The following is a 19,530-nucleotide window of genomic DNA, read 5'->3' as shown; positions in this document are numbered from 1 at the left end:
TTTCTTTACAATTTTTGGTAGCGATGAGATTGCACTATGTTGCCCAGGCTAGAACTAACATTTCTGATGTCCTATTAGATGCCAATTCTCAAAATATTTTAAAGGCAGATAAAAACAATGTTCTTTTACCAACAAGGAAATAATTCCCAGCACACTTTCCTGCTTCTGAATGAGCAATACTTTCTCCCTCAAGTGATTTTAGTGCAGTTGGGCAGGTTTTAAGACAAGCTGGGCTACGTGATTTGCTCGAAGTCTTCACACTAGTTAATCATAGTGCTGGGGGAGAGATCCAAGATGACTGTCTAGCAGCAGCTCAGGGTTGCAGCTCTCAGTGAAGGTGCAGGGAGTGAGTGGACGCCAGACTTCCAGATGAATTTTTGTTGCCTATGGACCAGGAGATTCCTAGTGGAGGAGCCCCATGGGTCACCAGCGCGACTCTTTTGTCCGGTGCGGCTGTTTTGCCGGCATCCTGGTGCGGCAGTTCTCAGTGCGGAGTATGCGGGACTGGGTGCCCTTTTAGTTGGTGTTTGGAGCTCTGAGAAGGCAGAGTCACCCATTCAGCTGATTGAGAGGGGGACTGAAGCCAGGAGCCAGACCAGGAGATTCCTGGGCAGAAAAGTGCCATGAATCTCAGAGCTGCTTTTTCAGCCGGCGTAGTCGCTGCAGGGGAAATTGCATAGATCCCGGTGCCTGTTCGGCGGGTGACTGGGGCACCTGGGAGAGAATCAACTGTTCAATTAGGAAAAGAAAAAAAGGGGGCTCCGAGGCAGGGAGCCAGGTGATCGGGCTGGGCTGGTACCACCCCCACAAAAAAACAGCAATTGGAAATGCTGACAGTTGAGAGTTTCACAACAAGCACAGCTGAACCTGGGAAGGTCCAGCTCTGTGGGGGAGGGATGTCTGCCGAAGGAAAACATAGAAACAGAAATAACATCACCACCAACAAGCTGGAGGTCCACTCAGAGACCCAATCTGAAAGTCAGCAATTACAAAGACGCCAGGTGGATAAATCCACAAAGATGGGAAGAACCCAGCACAAAAAGGCTGAAAACACCCAAAATCAGAATGCCTCTCCTCCTTCAGAGGATCATAGCTCCTCATCAGCAAGGGAACAAGGCCTGATGGAGAATGAGTGTGATGAATTGTCAGAATCAGGCTTCAGAAGGTGGATAATAAGAAACTTCTGTGAGCTAAAAGAATATGTTCTAACCCAATGCAAAGAAACTAAGAACCTTGAAAAAAGGTTTGACGAAATGCTAATGAGAATAGACAATTTAGAGAGGAATATAAGTGAATTAATGGAGCTGAAAAACACAACATGAGAACTTTGCGAAGTATGCACAAGTTTTAATAGTCAAATTGATCAAGCAGAAGAAAGGATATCAGAGGTTGAAGACCAACTCAATGAAATAAAATGAGAAGACAAGAATAGAGAAAAAAGGATGAAAAGGAATGAGCAAAGTCTCCAAGAAATATGGGACTTTGTGAAAAGACCTAATCTATGTTTGATAGGTGTACCGGAATGTGATGAAGAAAATGAATCCAAGCTGGAAAATATTCTTCAGGATATTATTCAGGAAAACTTTCCCAACCTAGCAAGGCAGGACAATATTCAACTCCAGGTAATACAGAGAACACCACAAAGATATTCCTCAAGAAGAGCAATCCCAAGGCACATAATTGTCAGATTCACCAGAATTGAAATGAAGGAGAAAATGCTAAGGGAAGCCAGAGAAAAAGGTCAGGTTACCCACAAAGGGAAGCCTATTAGACTCACAGCAGATCTCTCAGCAGAAACCTTACAGGCCAGAAGAGAGTGGGGGCTAATATTCAACATCCTTACAGAAAAGAACTTTCAACCCAGAATTTCATATCCAACCAAACTAAGCTTCACAGGTGAAGGAAAATAAAATCTTTTGTGAAAAAGCAAGTACTCAGAGATTTCATCACCACCAGGCCTGCTTTACAAGAGCTTCTGAAAGAAGCACTACACATAGAAAGGAGCAACCAATATTAGCCTTTCCAAAAACATACCAAAAGGTAAAGAGCATCAACATAATGAAGAATTTACATCAACTAATGGGCAAAACAGCCAGCTAGCATCAAATGGCAGTATTAAACTCACATATATTATTAGTAATCCTAAATTTAAATGGACTAAATCCCCAAATCAAAAGACACAGAGAGGCAAATTGGATAAAAAGCCAAACCCATCAGTATGCTGCATCCAGACCCATCTCACATACAAGGATACACAAAGACTCAAAAGCAAAGGGATGGAGAAAGATTTACCAACCAAATGGAGAGCAAAAATAAATAAATAAATAAAAAGCAGAAGTTGCAATTCTCGCCTCTGATAAAATAGACTTTAAAGCAACAAAGATCAAAAGAGGCAAAGAAGGACATTACATAATGGTAAAAGGATCAATGCAACAAGAAGAGCTAACGATCCTAAATATATACGCACCCAATACAGGAGCACCCAGATACATAAGACAAGTTCTTAATGACTTATAAAGAGACTTAGACTCCCACACAATAATAGTGGGAGACTTTAACATCATATTGTCAATATTAGACAGATCAATGAGACAGAAAATTAACAAGGATATCCAGGACTTGAACTCAGACCCGGAACAAGTAAACTTAACAAACATTTATAGAACTCTCCACCCCAAATACACAAAACATACATTCTTATCAGTACCACATCACACCTACTCTAAAAGTGACCACAAAATTGGAAGTAAATCACTCCTCAGCAATTGCATAGCATTTCACAGGTTTAAATGAAATATTGGTTGGCTGCTTGTTTGTTATTTTCCTCCCTTGTTCCTTCCTGTCTCCATTGTTAAGCACAATTATTGGCATAAAAGAGGTTTTCAATACCCATTTTTAGACTGCATTCTAGCCTGGGCAATAAAGCAAGACTCACATTCTCTCTCACTCTTTCTCTTCCTCTTTCTTTCTTTCATTCTTTTCTTTCTTTTTCTTTTTTTCTCTCCCCCCCCCCAAAAAAAATCATAGTGCTGACATTCAGACTCAGGCCTATCTAGTCCTGAGACCTGTGTTCTTTTTACTCGACTAAGCTGAGAAAAGAAAACATAAAGAAAAGTGAGAAAGGGTTTTGTAGTGGATACCTCTCCATGCATTTAATCAAAAATAGGCCAAGAAACCCTCTTAATGAAATCCACCCTCCAGGAAAAAAAACAGAAAAGTAGTCTGAGTTAAGTAAAACTAATTCAGCTCAAGGGAACAGAGTCAAGATAGTCTCACAGGCATTTCCAGGACAGCTGACCTTTCCCGTAAAGAACAATTCTCCCTCCACAATGGCGTGGCAGTAACTCTTACTGCCTTACTCTAATAGTGATCTAGATTGGACAAGAATGCTTTATAACTTATAACCTATTCATAATCTTTAAAGCACTTTCACATTCATGATTCCTTTTGACGTCTAATAATAATAATAATAGTAATAATAATAATTCAGGAGCTGAAACAAAGGTTTTAGAGTCAGACCTCAGTTTAATCACCACCCTTGCTACTTAGGAGCTCTGTGACCTTGGGCTGGTTGAGAAGAACCTCAGTCTTCTCTCCTGTACAATGGGGATAATAAAAATGCCTACCTCATAGGGTTGTAATGAGTATCCAAAGAGACAAGACATATTAAGTGTTGCCCAGTACATAGTAAGTGTTCAAGAAATGTTAACCAGTATTATATATATATAAAACACACGTGTATGTCAGAAAAATTATCTGACATTTGAAAATAGGCAGAAAATATTACTGATTATTGGGTCTTCTTTCAGTGCAGTATTAGGCTTGGTTTTCTACTGACTTCACACTCTGTAGGGGTAGAGGTTAACTTAAAAATTTTTATCTGGAAAGATGCAAATAATTTCTGTCCAATAGAGCCAGTAGTCACAAAGATAGTTTACTGTCCTGTTGGACACTAACCAGTTTTAACTCATCAATCTCATAACATTTTAAATTAAATTTTATACACACATACTCTCAAATGCTTTTTGGATCAGTTTTAACATCTTAATGTACACTTCTATCAATATTATCTTTGACATGTATTCATATTCTATTTTCCTGAGAAAGATGATTTTACCCTTTTGAAAATTATACTTAAAAACACGGAACCAACCCAAATACCCATCAATGATAGACTGGATAAAGAAAATGCGGTACATATACACCATGGAATACTATGCAGCCATAAAAAGAATGAGATCACATCCTTTGCAGGGACATGGATGAAGCTGGAAGCCATCATCCTCAGCAAACTAACACAGGAACAGAAAACCAAACACCACATATTCTCACTCACAAGTGGGAGTTAAACATTGAGAACATATGGACACAGAGAGGGGAATGACACACACCAGAGGCTGGTGGGGGATGAGGGGTGAGGGGAGGGAACTTAGAGGACCAGTTAATAGGTGAAGTAACCCACCATGGCACACATATACCTATGTAACAAACCTCCATGTTCTGTACATGTATCCCATTTTTTTTTGAAGAAAGAAAAAAAGAATGAAAAATGAAAATTATACTTAATATTAGACAGGTAATATGGGTAGGCCTGCCCCATTTACTCAAGGGACTGAAAGACAAAGAGATTTTTGACTTGCCCAGAGCTAAAAGCAGTATTCAGTTTTCTCAAATTCTAGTCCAATATCTTTGCTCTATCTTATGCCTCTGACCAAATAATATCCAAAAACACGATAACAACAATAAAAAATGCAATCTGGAAGGATATGAGGCAATACTCTTCTGGCAGTCTTGAACAGTTTCCAGATTATCTTCACAACCATCACTCAAAGAGGAATGTGAGAAACATCATTTGAAGCTGATTTCCAAATGTTCTGCTTCGCTAAATGTATTTTTCAAACTCTTAGAGGAAAAGGGGACCCTCTTTAAAAACAATAATCTAAAAAAGGGGTGGGGTGGGGAATCTGATAGTTCACTAACCTAGTTAATAGAAAATCAAAACTATTCTATGCAAAATCAATTAAATCCATTAATATATTGATTAGGTAGATGGAGACTAAGTTATATCTACCTTGGAATTTAAGCAGACCAGGGTCTCTAAAAACCTGATATTCTCTTTTCTCGACATGAGAGGAAAGTAAACCTTCAGAATTGGAAGAGTAATTAAGAGGGGGAGCCCTGTGTCCAGGGACTGAACTCACTGTTATGCTGTGGATGGGACTTGTGCTCAGAGCCCAGGGGCCCGAGCTGTCCTAGGAGACTGCAGACTGCGGAAGCAGCAAGCAAAACTCTGAGCCCACTACGCGCATGGAGGGTGGAACCAGGGTTCGTCTAAGTAAGCAGTGCCTGAATCACGTGAAAGGACTCACCTTTACATTTATCATCACTGCAGGTTTATGAAAATAATACATAAATGAAAGGATTTTTAATTGAAACAATTCCACCCACATCGTACTTTGGCCCCTCATTTTTAAAATACTTTCATCTCTAAATTCCCCGGGCCTCTGAGTTCTCCAGCTGCTCCTTTGCTGACTGCTAGCCTGTGATTCCTCAGTGTCTGAGTGTCTGATTCAGACATTTCCTGGCCCTGTCTTTTAAAACCTCACTATCTGGTTTAAATGTCATCCATATGCTGATGTTTCCTAAATTTTATCTGCAGCCTCAACCTCTTGCCTGAACTCAGAACTAACATATCCAGTTGCATATATAAAATCTCCTCTTGGATGTCAAAGATAAACTTAAACTTAGTATGTTCAAAACAGAATTTTTGATTTTTGTCTCTTTCCTCCACACTCTTATCCCTGCAAAGGCCAAGTTCTACCTTAGGGTATTTGCACATGCTGTTCTCTGGGCCTGAAACACTCTTTCCCCAGTCATCACGGACAGCTCCTCTTGATCACTCAGATCTCAGTTCAAACAACATTTCCTTCTGAGCTGTCCCTGACCCCATCTGAAGTGGGCCATCCCTTTCCTGTGGTCACCACGTTATTCTGCTAATTAGGCACATAAACTGGAAACTTCTCCATAACCTCAAATTTATCACGATATGGAATTCTGTGGCTTAAGTGTTTACCTATTTACTGTTAATCTCCCTGCCATCCCTCAACAGCTCAACCCCCGAATGCAATAGAAAAAGGAGCCTCCGGAGAACTGGGACTCATATGTCTTAGTCATTGGTATTTCTCCAACACACAGGCACTCAGCAGATTTTTATTGAATGCATATTTGCATATGTGAATGCATCTCTGGGGGTCTGTTTTCCTACAAAACCTGAGGGTAATTATTGCAGAAAGCATGCAGGATAAGTGGTAAGGATGAACATACTAATTCCAGCATGACCTTGAATTTCTAAATTGATCTGGAGAATAGTAAATGCCATTGCGATGCCAAAGAGAGCAAGAGATGTTGGTGCAGAGGAAGAATATTGTAAACAAAGAGATTAATGAAAACAATAATCCCTAAATGTCCAGCCAAACTTTGGGAGACTGACGAGGAGGAAACATTTTATTTTTATTTTGCCATGAAAAAGTGTTATGGGGAAATTTTATCATTTACTGTAACATCACCATCATGTCATAAAATAAAGGGCATTTAACTTCCAAGAAGTAGAAAAGATGTGAATTTCATTTTTAAAAAATGGAATAAACTGTGCTTTATGAAAACTCTCTATATTGACTTATTTCTCTCATTGATTGCTCATCCGTGATTCTTCAATGTTTGAGTGTCTGATTCAGACATATCTTGGCCCTGTCTTTCCCCCACTATCTGGTTTAAATGTCATCCATATGTTGATGTTTCCTAAATTTTATCTGTATTGACGTCTTTCTCTCATTGCAGCACGGTGCTTTGGAAACATCGTCCTAACGCTGTGAGGAACCACTGACTTAAGTGACTGACTCTAGATCAAGGAGCAACCACTGGCAACTTTCCCTGGTCTTTACTTCTCAATATGTCTGTAGACAATGAAAGCTCTCTAATAAATATTCTCTTCTAGGGTATTATAATGTGTAGATGATCTCAGAAACCTGGCGTGGAGATGTCACTTAGACTTTCCCCCGTATATTAACGAATTATAAGGCCAGGCACACAAATAAAAAGTAAAGTGTTTGAAGTGAATAAATGTGTGTGTGTGTGGGGAGGGTGTATTTGTATGTTGCCTTAAGGAAGAAACTGACAGATCAACAGAGTTTTAATATGTTTAAAAGACCAGTAGTACCAACTGAAACTAATGGTCAAGGCATCTAATATCATGGTTATGTTACAGAGAGCATAATGTAGAATTTCTTTTTGTTTTACTGTAAATTCACTGTAAATAAAAATACATATTTTTAAAAGTTTAAGATAAAAAGTTACAAATGACAGAAACAATTGAAAAAAACGTTTAAGCTACTGGGGAAGCTAAGAAACAAAACCAAGGGAGACAGATGATATCAAGCATTATTCACATTTACTGCTGAACCAATGTATTCAGGAATAACACCCACGCGAGAGGAGAATGTATGTTGAAAATGGAAATGTGAATAATTTCCTTAGATGACTTACTTCATTTGAAAAGAGGAAAATCTGCTCAGAGAGAATATGCAAAATGCAAGCAACAGTAAAGATAAAGTTTCAAAGGTAGAAGGAGAGGAAGATTCTGAGCCATAGAGGCATTAACCAGCCAGCATCTGAAAGAAGTAGAGATGGCTGGACATGTGTCACAACCCATTAGATGCCATTTTAAGAGATTAATAATTCAGGGCCCCGGGAGCAGAGGGTGACAGCAGTCATACATGTGAGCAAATAACAATAAGGATTAGCTTATAACAATAAGCATTTGGTCTTTCCATTGACTTATTGGTTCCTAGATGGCAGTAAACAAGCTCGTCAGTGTCTGGCTCACTGGATAAACAAAAGTAATAAGAGGAATGATACTGGTCCCAGTTTGGAACTCCAGCTCCGCAGGGGGCATCCACACCCCTGTAAAGTCACAGAGTAAGAAAACTCAATTAGCAGCTGTTCTCCCTCCGCCCCCTTCTGAGGAGGGAAGGGAGTGGAGTTTTCTCCCACACACTTTATAAGCCGTGGGGGAGTCTCCCAAGCTTCTGAACAGCAGTCAGGAAATGAGGCTGTTCAGGAGGCTGGTACTGTGAACCACAGGTCCTCTGAAGAGCTTCAGTGGAAAATAATACTAGTGGATAGATTTAAATTCCTCACACAACCAAAGTTGTTCTTTGTACTTCTAATAGATGCTATCATTTTTTTGCATAAGCACTGTATAATATCTATGAGTTAAAATTAGATTCAAAACCTAATCTTTTGATTCAATAAGCAGTCAAATCTTTTCCTGGTTCTGAAGACAAGGGAAAGATATCTGTACGAAACTTTCCTGATGAGAGAATGTCTGCTCAACACGTTCTTCCTGTAAACACCGTGAACTAAAATGGCTCCCAGACCCTCTGGTTTCCCTCTGTCAGGAAAGTCAGAGCCTATCATGGGCTTAAACCTTGTGTGTTATCGGGGATGTATCACCTGGCCAAAGAAAATAGACCCAATGACCCTGATCTGTCTGAATTTTCATAAAGAGACTGCAAAGACTCCAGACGTTTTGCCTCAAGAATCAGCTGAACTCATATTAGTCTTGCATTGATAGAGTCTTTGCAAAGAGGTAAGGACAGCAGGAGAGAGGAGCTGGGAGACCTGGCTTCAGTCATGGCTCTGCCAGTGCTGACTGTGATCATGCCATGTCACCTGACTTCTCTGAACTTTACTTTTCTTAGCTGGATAATTAGAATACTGATGATCTTTATTGTCTTTAGTTGATCCAAAAGAGTAAGATTTATGTGTATAACTAAATCTGTGTGACTGGACAGAAAGTTTGAATAGGTCAGTTGTCCAATAGACTGGTTATATCATTCAGTTCTTGAAATGACCAATATAACTAGGCTTAAAAAAAACACCTTGGCTAGTTATTTTCTGCAACCTTAACTACTTACTGGCTGGACTACAAGACAGTCCTTTTGATTGATTAAAATACCTTTTAAAAATAGTTAAAATAGCTTTTTAAAAATACAAATAAACACCCTTTGATCTATCGATCTCTGTCACCTAATCTGGCTTTATTTCTGTGTGTCTCAAGACACACATCCCACAGGGTTATTCTGTAAACTCTCCTCCCTTAGTGTCTACAGCACTACCTTTGCTGCCCTCTGGATACTTTTTCTTGTTGTATTTACAACTCTTCTTTCTCTGTCCATTCCCTAAATGTTAGTTCTTTGGCGACCCCTCTCAGGTGTTTTCCTCTCTCACTGTATCCGTCCTCCTCCGATGATTTCACCCTCACCTACAATGGTGTGCTGGCAAATGTTTAACAAGCAGTGCTTCCAGGGCAAAGAAAAGCTCTGACCTGTAGTGCTTGCTGATTTCTGTGGAGTAAATACTCTCACCGTGGCCAGTATCAAGCTCCCAGTCATGGTGGAGTTGGGAGTTGGGAAGAGAGCATATAACTGATCCTCAGCTGCCACATGAAGCAGCTCTGGCACACCACTGCATCCCTCACTTCTAAGACCACCCACATGCTGAGCCACTGACCTTTCTCTCTCTCTCTCTCTTTCTCTCATTGCAGACTCATATCCATTTGAATGTCACACTTCCACACCATCAGGGTAAAATGGACACACGATCTTCTACAAACTTTTCCCTGCATTCCCTGTTTACCAAGGTCATTGTGGATAAGAGTGACTGAGTGACCCAGTTTTCAGGAAATTTTGAGCTATTTAGACTATTTTGTGATTGCATATTTTGAGCAATGGAACAAGATTACCTGCTGATGAGTAGGGATGGTGTTTTTCCTTGCAGAGTAATAGATGTTTCTGCAGTCAATCATCCTGTGAAGTGGTTTCTCTGGGGCAAGGAATGGAAGGTGAGAAGCGATTTAAACTGGAGGAGAGAAAGATCTAGGGCCTAAGACCAGCTGAGTCTGAGTGTCAGACTTGAAGCCTAGATTCAGTCTACTGGTAGAATAGCTACTTCTGTCCCATGAAAACAGTGAGTAGTAATAGCAGGTATCTAATTGAGCAGTAACATGGAGGCTAAAAAGTCAAGGCAAAAACAGGGTCAATTTCTAGAGATGCCAGACTAAGACAGCACTTGTGGACCTGGTCAGCTTTTAGAGGGCACATCCTACTTTCAATGCTGGAGCGGCGATCCACAGGTGGTGGTCACCCATCAACCAGCGGATCCTGCAGGGTAAGAATCTCAGAAGGGGTTCAACAGCAGCAGCAAGATGAGAAGCCTCGAGAAGAAGAACCCAGTGGAATTTTTCTGTAGCTCAACTGAGAGGCATTCTAAGACACTCTCAGAAATAACTGAGGGGTCACTGACAATAGCTGATTTCTAGCAGTGCAAGCTCTATAGTATATATAGTAGTTTAGGTATACCAAGGAAGAATATGCTAGTCACAGGTTAGTGTGGCCAGAGTATTCCCTTGCGTTACACTTATTTCCATCTATATTAGGTCATCTATCAAGATGCCTATGCCCCAAAACTAAGAGTCATTTTGTCTGCTCTGACCTACCACATATAATCAGTCACAAAGGCCTGCCAGTTCTTTCTCCCGTTTTCTTGAATCCGTCGGACTGCAAGCATGACAAGAAAAGATGCTCTCGTACTTACAGTCATCCTCTCGGTTCCAGCCCTTGTCTTTTTTCTTTTCCTTTTCTTTTTGAGACAGGGTCTCACTCTGTTGCCAGGCTGGAGTGCAGTGGTGCGAACTCGGCTCGCTGCAACCTTCGCCTCCCACGTTCAAGCAATTCTCTTGCCTCAGCCTCCCAAGTAGCTGGGACTATAGGTGCAGCCCATGTCACCCAGCTAATTTTTGTATTTTTAGTGGTGACAGGGTTTCACAATGTTGGCCAGGATGATCTCAATCTCTCTCTCTTTTTTTTTTTTTGAGACAGAGTTTCGCTCTTGTTACCCAGGCTGGAGTATAATGGCACGATCTCAGCTCACCGCAACCTCCACCTCCTGGGTTCAAGCAATTCTCCTGCCTCAGCCTCCCGAGTAGCTGGGACTACAGGCGTGCGCCACCATGCCCAGCTAATTTTTGTATTTTTTTAGTAGAGACGGGTTTCACCTTGTTGACCAGGATGGTCTCGATCTCTTGACCTCGTGATCCACCCTCCTTGGCCTCCCAAAATGTGTGGTGAGCCACCGCGCCTGGCCCAGCCGCTTCTCTTTTCTCACTTGCATTGCTCTGAGAGCTTCCCAGCTAGTCTCCCTGACTTCTGTCTTGCTCCCTCCAATCAGTTCATCTACTACATTGCTGCAAAGTGATCTTCAAACAAAAACCTGTTCAAGTTACTCCTTTTTTAAAGTCCTTCAGGATAAAACCCAGATTCCTTGGGGTGGCCTATGAGGTCCTTCACGGTCTGCCTGATACCTTCCTTTCTAGGCTTATCCTACACTCCCCTCCTGCATCCAGGGCAGAGAGTCCCCTAGATACTAGAGGATGCACTGACCATCTTTCCTACCTGCTTTTCCACCCTCATGAGGTGGCTTTTAATGCTCATGCCTTTCTCCCATTATACACGCTCTTCTGGTTTTCCTCTGACATATCTGGTTGCTCCTTCTCATCGTCTTCTTCCTCTGCTTATCCCTTAAATGTTGATTTTCCCCAGAGTTCTCTTCTCAGCACTCTCTTCTGTCTTCCTGGAAAAGGTCAGTCATTCCTGGGGCTTCTGTTTCTAAATAATGTTGAGTTTTCTTAAATCTTTGTCTCTAGATCAGACTGCTCTTCTCAACACCTCCACAGAATGCTCTTAGCTATCTTAAACTCCATATGTCTGAAGTTTACTAGACTCCTACCTCCAGATGCATTCTCCCTCCTGTATCCTCTATCTCAGTCTATGTCTCTGTTTGAAAGTTGTAGCAATTAACTATTGCTGCCTGACAAACCACCCCTAATCAGTAGCTTAATACAACAGCCATTTATTATTGTTCACAAGCCTATGGGTCAATGGGGCATTTCTGCTGACCCGAGCCAGACTGAGCTGATCTTAACTGGACTTTCTCACATGTCTGAAACCTCTGCTGGGACAACTGGGATGACTGGGTCCGTATGGTCTCTCATCCCCCAACAGGCTAGCCTAGGTTTATTCACATGGCAGATGGACAGAGTTCCAAGAGAAAGTGGAAACCATTCAAGGCCTCTTGGGACAGAGGATCATAATTAAAACACCGCATCGTTTCCACTGCATCCTCTTGGCCAGAAGTCCCAAAGCTAGCCCAGGTTCAAGGGATGGAGAAATATATACCACCTCTTAATGGAAGTAGATGCAAAGTCACATTTTAAGGAGTGTGGATACAGAGAGGGGTGGAGAAATGTGATCCTTTTTGCAATCTGCCACGGAAGTAATCCTAGATATCTCCACAATGATAATGTCGTGGTGGATGGTGATGATGGTGATGGTGGCAGCTAATGTTTACTGAGTACCTAGCGTGTATCCTGCACTGAATAATGTCCAGGGAAAGGCAGATTCTGCATTGTGTTTACAGTTATATATTAAAATCACTTTGTATTTTCTTTATATTGGTTTCTGTTGAGGCCTCTCTTTTGGCTTACAGACAGCTATCTTATTACTCTGTTGTTGCGTGTCTGTTTCTGTGTGTGTGTGTGCAAAAAGATCTCTGATGTCTCTGCCTCTTCTTATAAGAACACTAGCCCTAATGGATAAGAGCACCACCCTTATGATCTCATTAACCGTAATTACCTCTTTAAAGGCCCTGTCTCCAAATACAATCAATCACACTTGGGATTAGGTCTTCATGATTGGGATGTGGAGTGGGGATACACACAATTCAGTCCATAACAACTACACAAACACTAGAATGGCTAAAATGAATTTAAAAACCAACATCATGTGTTGGAAACTGTAAGAACTGGAACTCTCATACACTGATGCTGGGATGTTCATCAAATCACTTCATAAAAACTGTTCAGCTGAATCCAATAAAGCTGAATATATGCTTAGCTTTGGAGATTCTACTTGTAGACATTTTATCCAAAGGAAAAGCAAACATATACACACCAAAGACATATACAAGAATATTCACAGTAGCACTCTTCGTAATAGCCTTAAATAGGAAAGAATTCAAATGTTGATACATAATTGGAGGAATAAATAAATTACAGATATTCATACAAATGGGATATCATACAACCATGAGATTGAATGCACTGTGGTTGAAGCTCACAGACAGAATGCTGACTGACAGAAGCCAGACACAAAAGAGTACATACTTTAAAATTTCACTTAAATACTATTCAAAAACAGGTAAAACAAATCCATGGCGTTAGAAGTCAGGCCAGTGGTCACCCTTGGAGAGGGAAGTAGTGGCTGGAAGGAAACAACATGGGGCTTCCGGAATGCTGGGTATTTTACGATCTGGCTTCTGGCTACACAGCTATGTTCAGCTCATGAAAATTTATCAAGCTGAATACTTATATGTGCATGTTTCTGCACATATTTTACCCTTCAATAAAAAGCCTCCTTTAAATTTTTTCTCTGAAAACTCTGTATCATCCTAGAATAAAGCCCCAATACTTCAGCAAGGCCTGAGGCTTTATGACCCGGCCCCAGACCAACCTTGCCAGTTTCATCCTTACTACTCATGGCCTAAACTGCAGCCAAAACAAGTCATCACGCATATCCACAATGCATCGTGCTCTTTCATGCCTTCCACTTCATTTGCTTAGTTAACTCTGCTTCCAACTTTAAAAGTCAGCTCAGGCTTTGTTCTCCATCAGGAAGCTTTCCCTCACTCCATTCAACCCAGGCTGTTACAAATCCCTCCTACATCCTCCCTTAATATTTTATGTGTACTTATCACCCTTAGTATACTGCACTATCATTTTTGGTTTATGAATCCATCTTTGCTGCTGGACTGTGAGTGTGATGAGGGCAAGAATTGTGTCCTTTGTCTGTATATGCAGCATCTAGTGCAGTGCCTAGGCCACAGCAAACACACAATGAACCCCAGATGAATGAATAAAGGGATTAATGGGCTTTAGTTTACAGTCTTGATTTTGGGATACAGAATTTTTCTTTATTCTAGCAAGAAAAAGTTGTGTTTTTCTTTAATTGAAACTTAAATCTGGCAGCACAGACTCTACCATGTCCAAAATTTAGTTTGCAATGAGCGCTTTGTTCTCCATGAACATTAATATCAGAGAAACTAAATGCATGTTTCTTAAAATATACAATAGCAATACTGCCCATTCCCTAAAGACTGTCCAACTGTACAAAATAATTGCATTCCTCTGGAATATGGGTGAAGTGTTAATGTTCTTGGTTGGCTGGAGAATCAGCAAATTCCTCTAACATCTAGATTGGCGATGTTTCTTGGTGTATCTGCCAGAAATTCCTTAGATATCCTGGTCTAAGATTTATGGACTGAGAGGTTTACGATATTTCAGAGGGTAGAATCAGCTATTGTTTTACATATTAGCCGAGTCAAGTGAAAGCTGTGATTGGGCTCTGGGCCTAAAAAGTGAAACAGGTTGACAATAGCCATATTCCATGCAAGTTCCAAACAGACTTCAGCCAAGCAAAATGCAGAGTAGTGATCAGAACCACTTCTCGGCAATGTTTATTCCTACTTCTGATTTTGGGCTTTCAGTACATCTCCATAACAGAAAGCCAAAAAAGGTTTTAATGGTAGGAGGTAGGATGACAAAAATCATCTATTGTCATGATGATGATTCTTCATAAATAAGGGTGCACTATGTACTATGTGCCACAGAACAAGTGCGGATATGAAACTTGATCTCAGACTGCTTATCAACCAAAGAGTTAAGGCAAAGGTAAAACAGTAGTGCTATAACTTTTAAACGTGTATAATCTGGGTATGGAATTGGGTATGGCAGGCTGACCTTCAGAGCCTTTGCTCACTCCTTCCTCGCTGGGGACACTTCTCACTTGCTCTACCCCAAGCACGGGCCCTGCAGGCTTATTTGTAAGGGCCCTGACTCCACAGATGATTGGACCAGACGTGGGCACATGACTCAAGCTGAGTCAATCAGATTTCCTCCAGTTGGAATTGAGGCGCACAGGGTCCAAAGGAGAGAACCCGTGGGGCTGTCTGCGCAGCCATTTGGGGTGAAACAGTGAGGCAGAGAAAAGTGGTCAGCAGGGATAAAGTAGAGGCACAGGAAACCACCATGGTATAGTAGCAGGGTGGCAGGAAGAGAGATTAATTCCTGACAGCTTTCCTGTTTCTAATTCCCGTCCCTTGGCGACATCTGATACGTTCTTTGGCCAACTCTGGTCTCCTCTGTATGTCAAAGCAGCGTGTTTTATTTGTGCTGGTGTGGGTGGTTTTCCAAGGTCCCAGGCCTAGGAAACGCATGCTCTGGTGTTCAGACAAGAGGACTGTCTTCAGTTCTTGGTCCCGCGACAGCAGTGAGGTGGTAGGGGGTGGGAGCTGGACTGTGGGAGGCTTCGCAATGCAGCAACTTGCATCCATGGCCAGGGACTGGCTGGAGTTTTAGCTCTAACTCTGGGGGCTTGGAAGCTGTTGGTTATTGGGGGTGTTAATTTGGTTCTTTATAAAATGAAGCATGACACTGTGAGTGATGACATTTGAACGTCAACGATACAAAATTAAGCCTGTGGAAAGTTTTAATTATGATAGCTAACACAGGAAATTGCATTTATCTATGGAAACTAAATTTAGAAGCCTGGACAGATTGACAGGATCTCTCCTAAGTCCGTGTAAATAGCCCTTGCCAGGTGCTAGGAAGTAACAGCACTAGCAGAATGCTGTAGCAGAGGCTGGCTGGTCAAGATGGTCTTCAAAAGTCCTATCTTCCAGGTTAGGGGAGAATGAACAGTTTCTGAAAGAACCCCATTTTCAAGGCTGTTCCTATTCTCTCCCTGCTTTGTGTCCATAAACAAGGAAAGGGTGCGGTCATCACTTGGATTTGTTCTGAGCAGTGTTTATGTATCCAAGGCCAGAGGCAGGACCCAGTGGGAAAGGGAAGTGTGGGAACGAGTGAGGGGAAATCTCTGGAGCTCCTTCCCATCCTCACCCTCCATCACCCCCCATCCATTCTTAGGGTACCCTCCTTCCCACAGTGTTCCCTCTACCCCCTTCAAATCTCAGTGACTTGAAAACTGAGGGCAACAGAGGCAAGGAAGTGACAGGAACAGTGGTTTGTACAGCAAGGGCATTGGAGTTGGCCAGAGGTGGGTGAAGCCCTGCACTGTTACCAGCACCACTCTCTGACCCAGACAAGAGGGTTCTTTGCCCTGGGCTGTGACCTCCAAAGGCCCCTGGCCTTCCTCAAGGCTCACCCCACCCCGTGAAGTGAAGAGTCCACCAGAGCCCATGTATACCTCTCAAGACCATGTTTCAGCTCCCGAGACTCCAGAATTCCCTATGCAAGCAGCCCTGTGCCTGTTTCCAGGGCCTGTATGGGCCTCTTCCGGGGTCTGTCCTCCCAAGGATGTGTATGTCCCAGAGTTCAGGGTGGCCTAGGGAGAGCGGTTTGCAGACAATATGAGGAAGGGGTGGACAGCACACACTGGAGTATCCATATTTTAATTTCAAGGCTGTGAAGAGAAGGGCACCAGGCCAGGGGCTAGGGTCTGACTCTCCAGGGTATACTGCCTCTTTCTGGCTCAGACCAAGACGTCTGAACATTCTAAATTTGAATCTGGGCTTCCTGGTTGTTATGAAGGTTTGTTTGTCAAAGTAGGATGAGAGACTATGTCTATTAGCCAGATATATAACTTTTGCATATTTATTCAAATGGAATGTAAATAAATATTCCATTTGTTCATAGAATATTTGGGGAGCTTAGGGCAAGAGTGCAAAATCTGTACAAATGTGGTACTCTTGCCCTAAGCTCCCCAAATGTTCCAGGCAGGCCATGCCTCACTTTAACACTGTTTGACTTTAGATAAGTACTTTAGGCCTCTGAGACTCAGTTTCCTCATCTGCAAGATAAGGACACTAAAAGTAATAGTTATTGTGAGAATTTAAAGTGTAATAAGTTGTAATTATTGTTGTGTACCCTTAGATAAGTTACTTAATCTCCTTAGTGCCTCAGTTTTCTCATCTGTCAAATGGAAGGATAGTAATAGTATCTATGTCTAAGGGTTGTCATCAATTAATATGTAAGGGCCTTTGAACACTGTCTGGTGCATAGTAAATGCTATGAAAACATTAGTTGTTGCTGTTATTGTCCGATACCCATGGCCACCTGGCTGACTGGATTAAAGGAAATAGCAAATGTAGCGTGTAGGTCACAGCCCAACACACCTCCGCCACATTTCTGAGCTTATTTGAGATTTGTCTCATACTCCAGACTCATCCTGTGATTACAAAATCCCTACCAGACTTCTTAGGAAGGATGGAGCCTGTTCCTGCTTCCAACTGTGACTGTGTCTTTAGCCAAGTGTAATCTGATGAATACAAACTAAGAGTTTTGTCCTGGGTTAACCCTCATTCTTGTCTGTAAAAGGCTTTCAGATCCACTCAGAAAGGTGCAAAACAAATCTTACATCTCTGGGCAGAGACATGGTGGTGGCAGAGAGCAAGGAATGGGGGAGGGAGGTTGGCCCATCTCCTGAGAGCCGCTGATTGCCACTCCTCACTGTGGAAGAACTTCTGCAGCCCTGGGCATTGGCAGGCTCTCAGGGCTGGGCTGGGTTTAGGAATTAACTTGAAGTGTTAATTCTGTAAATATCTAGACAGGGCTGATCCCCCACAAGAGGAGAGTTGATCACACAGAAAGACCTAAAAGCCATAGAGAGTTACAAAAGTGTTTTCCAACCTCAAGCCCCGTTTATTTCTACTACACAACACGACCTCTGTGGATCAGCAGCTCTTTCCTTTGCTCAGCAGCTGACCAGCCCATTCCCTGTTTGTTTCAACTTTGCAGAGGATCATCAATGGGGAGCTGAGATGCTAGAGCTCTCCATGGGAAAGAAACTTAAGGGCACCAGGGAGGCCATTAGCACACAGGTGAGCATCAAGCCCCCTAATCCCCACCTTCCATAACATCCTCTTCCCAAGGACCCATTGCAGACAGGTTCTACCTATGTCCCTGTGCCCTATGGACACATTTTATCTCAGGAATAGTTTCTTCCTTATTCCCATTAGGGCAGGAGTAAGAGAAGCATACAGTATTATATCTCTCTCAAATATTTTTATTTTAAAAATGCTGAAGAAAGCCCTAAGCCAAAGAAAAGTAGAATCTATCTGTGTCATTTCAGACAACAATCAGAAGTTGGAGAGGATTTTTGTTGGGATGTGGTCCTGAGGAATGACAGGCCCTTTACAAAGTCCCTTCATGTCAGAATCCATTTATTCAACCTAAATGTTTTCTTCTAATGCTTTCACTTATGATGTTAGGGATCAACTCTGCGTGTTCATTGGCTTCATTGAGATTTGGGGCCAGCCTCAGAGCTATTCCCTGGGCCCATGATCAATGACCACTAAATCCCTATGCCATGGTTTCCATCAGAGTTTTTGCTTCAGAGTTCTCTTTTCCTTATGGCCAAAGCGTCAAGTCTTGTGGACAGTCATAAAATGGTACCCTGACCACCTTTATTTGCATTTGGTGGTTTCAACCACATATGTGCTCTCATATGCCATAGGATGGGATTATTTTTACATGCAGAAAAATGCTAGAGTGAGGAAAAGCAGCACCACAGTGTTGCCCAGTGAGGGTACACCTTCTTTGATTGGCTTGAGCTGTATCTTTGTTTTTAAGATTATATTTGATGCAAGATACAAATATATAAGTTGGTTTGTATGCTTTACTGAACAAACCCAGAAATAAGTTATAAACATCCTTGTGACCTTTCTTTCTTTTTCTCTCTCTCCCTCCTTCCTTCCCTTCCTCCCTCTCCCCCTCCCTTCCTTCCTTCCTTCTTTCTTATCTTTCTTTCTTTCTTTCTTTTTCTTGCTTGCTTGCTTTCTTTCTTCTCTCTTTTTCTTTCTTTCACATGGTCTTTCTCTGTCACCTGGGCTGGAGTGCAGTGGCACGAACATGGCTCGCTGCAGCCTCGAACTCCTGGGATGGTATCTTGTCATGTTGCCCAGCCTGGTCTCCAACTCCTGGGCTCCTCCCACTTTAACCTCCCAAAGTGCTGGGATTATAGGCATAAGCCACGGTGCCCACCCATGACATTTCTTAAAGAAAGTAGTTGTTATGTGTGACTGGTAACCACTTTTTCAAGAGTTAAACATCTGAGCTATCTAAATTCCACTGCAAAGTATGAAAAGCAAATTGAGTAATCATGACACAATCACTTAAATCAGAAGAATGAGGAGTGCAGTAGTTTTTTTTTTTTTTAACTGGTGTGGGTAGGGAAACATCAAATCTGATGTTCAAAATTAAGTCAAAATCTCCAGTCAGTAAAAGCTTTTAGGAGATAAGTGATACCCCATAAAGATGATTGGTTGGGATGATTATTCTTGTGCTACAATCAAATTAACGTGTATTTGGTTGCTGACTGTTTGCTGGGTAGGACAGAGTGA

Source organism: Callithrix jacchus, chromosome 14 (assembly GCF_049354715.1).
Source record: "Callithrix jacchus isolate 240 chromosome 14, calJac240_pri, whole genome shotgun sequence".
NCBI lineage: Eukaryota > Metazoa > Chordata > Mammalia > Primates > Cebidae > Callithrix > Callithrix jacchus.
The sequence above is the reverse complement of the archived record's forward strand: the minus strand, read 5'-3'. Positions refer to the sequence as shown.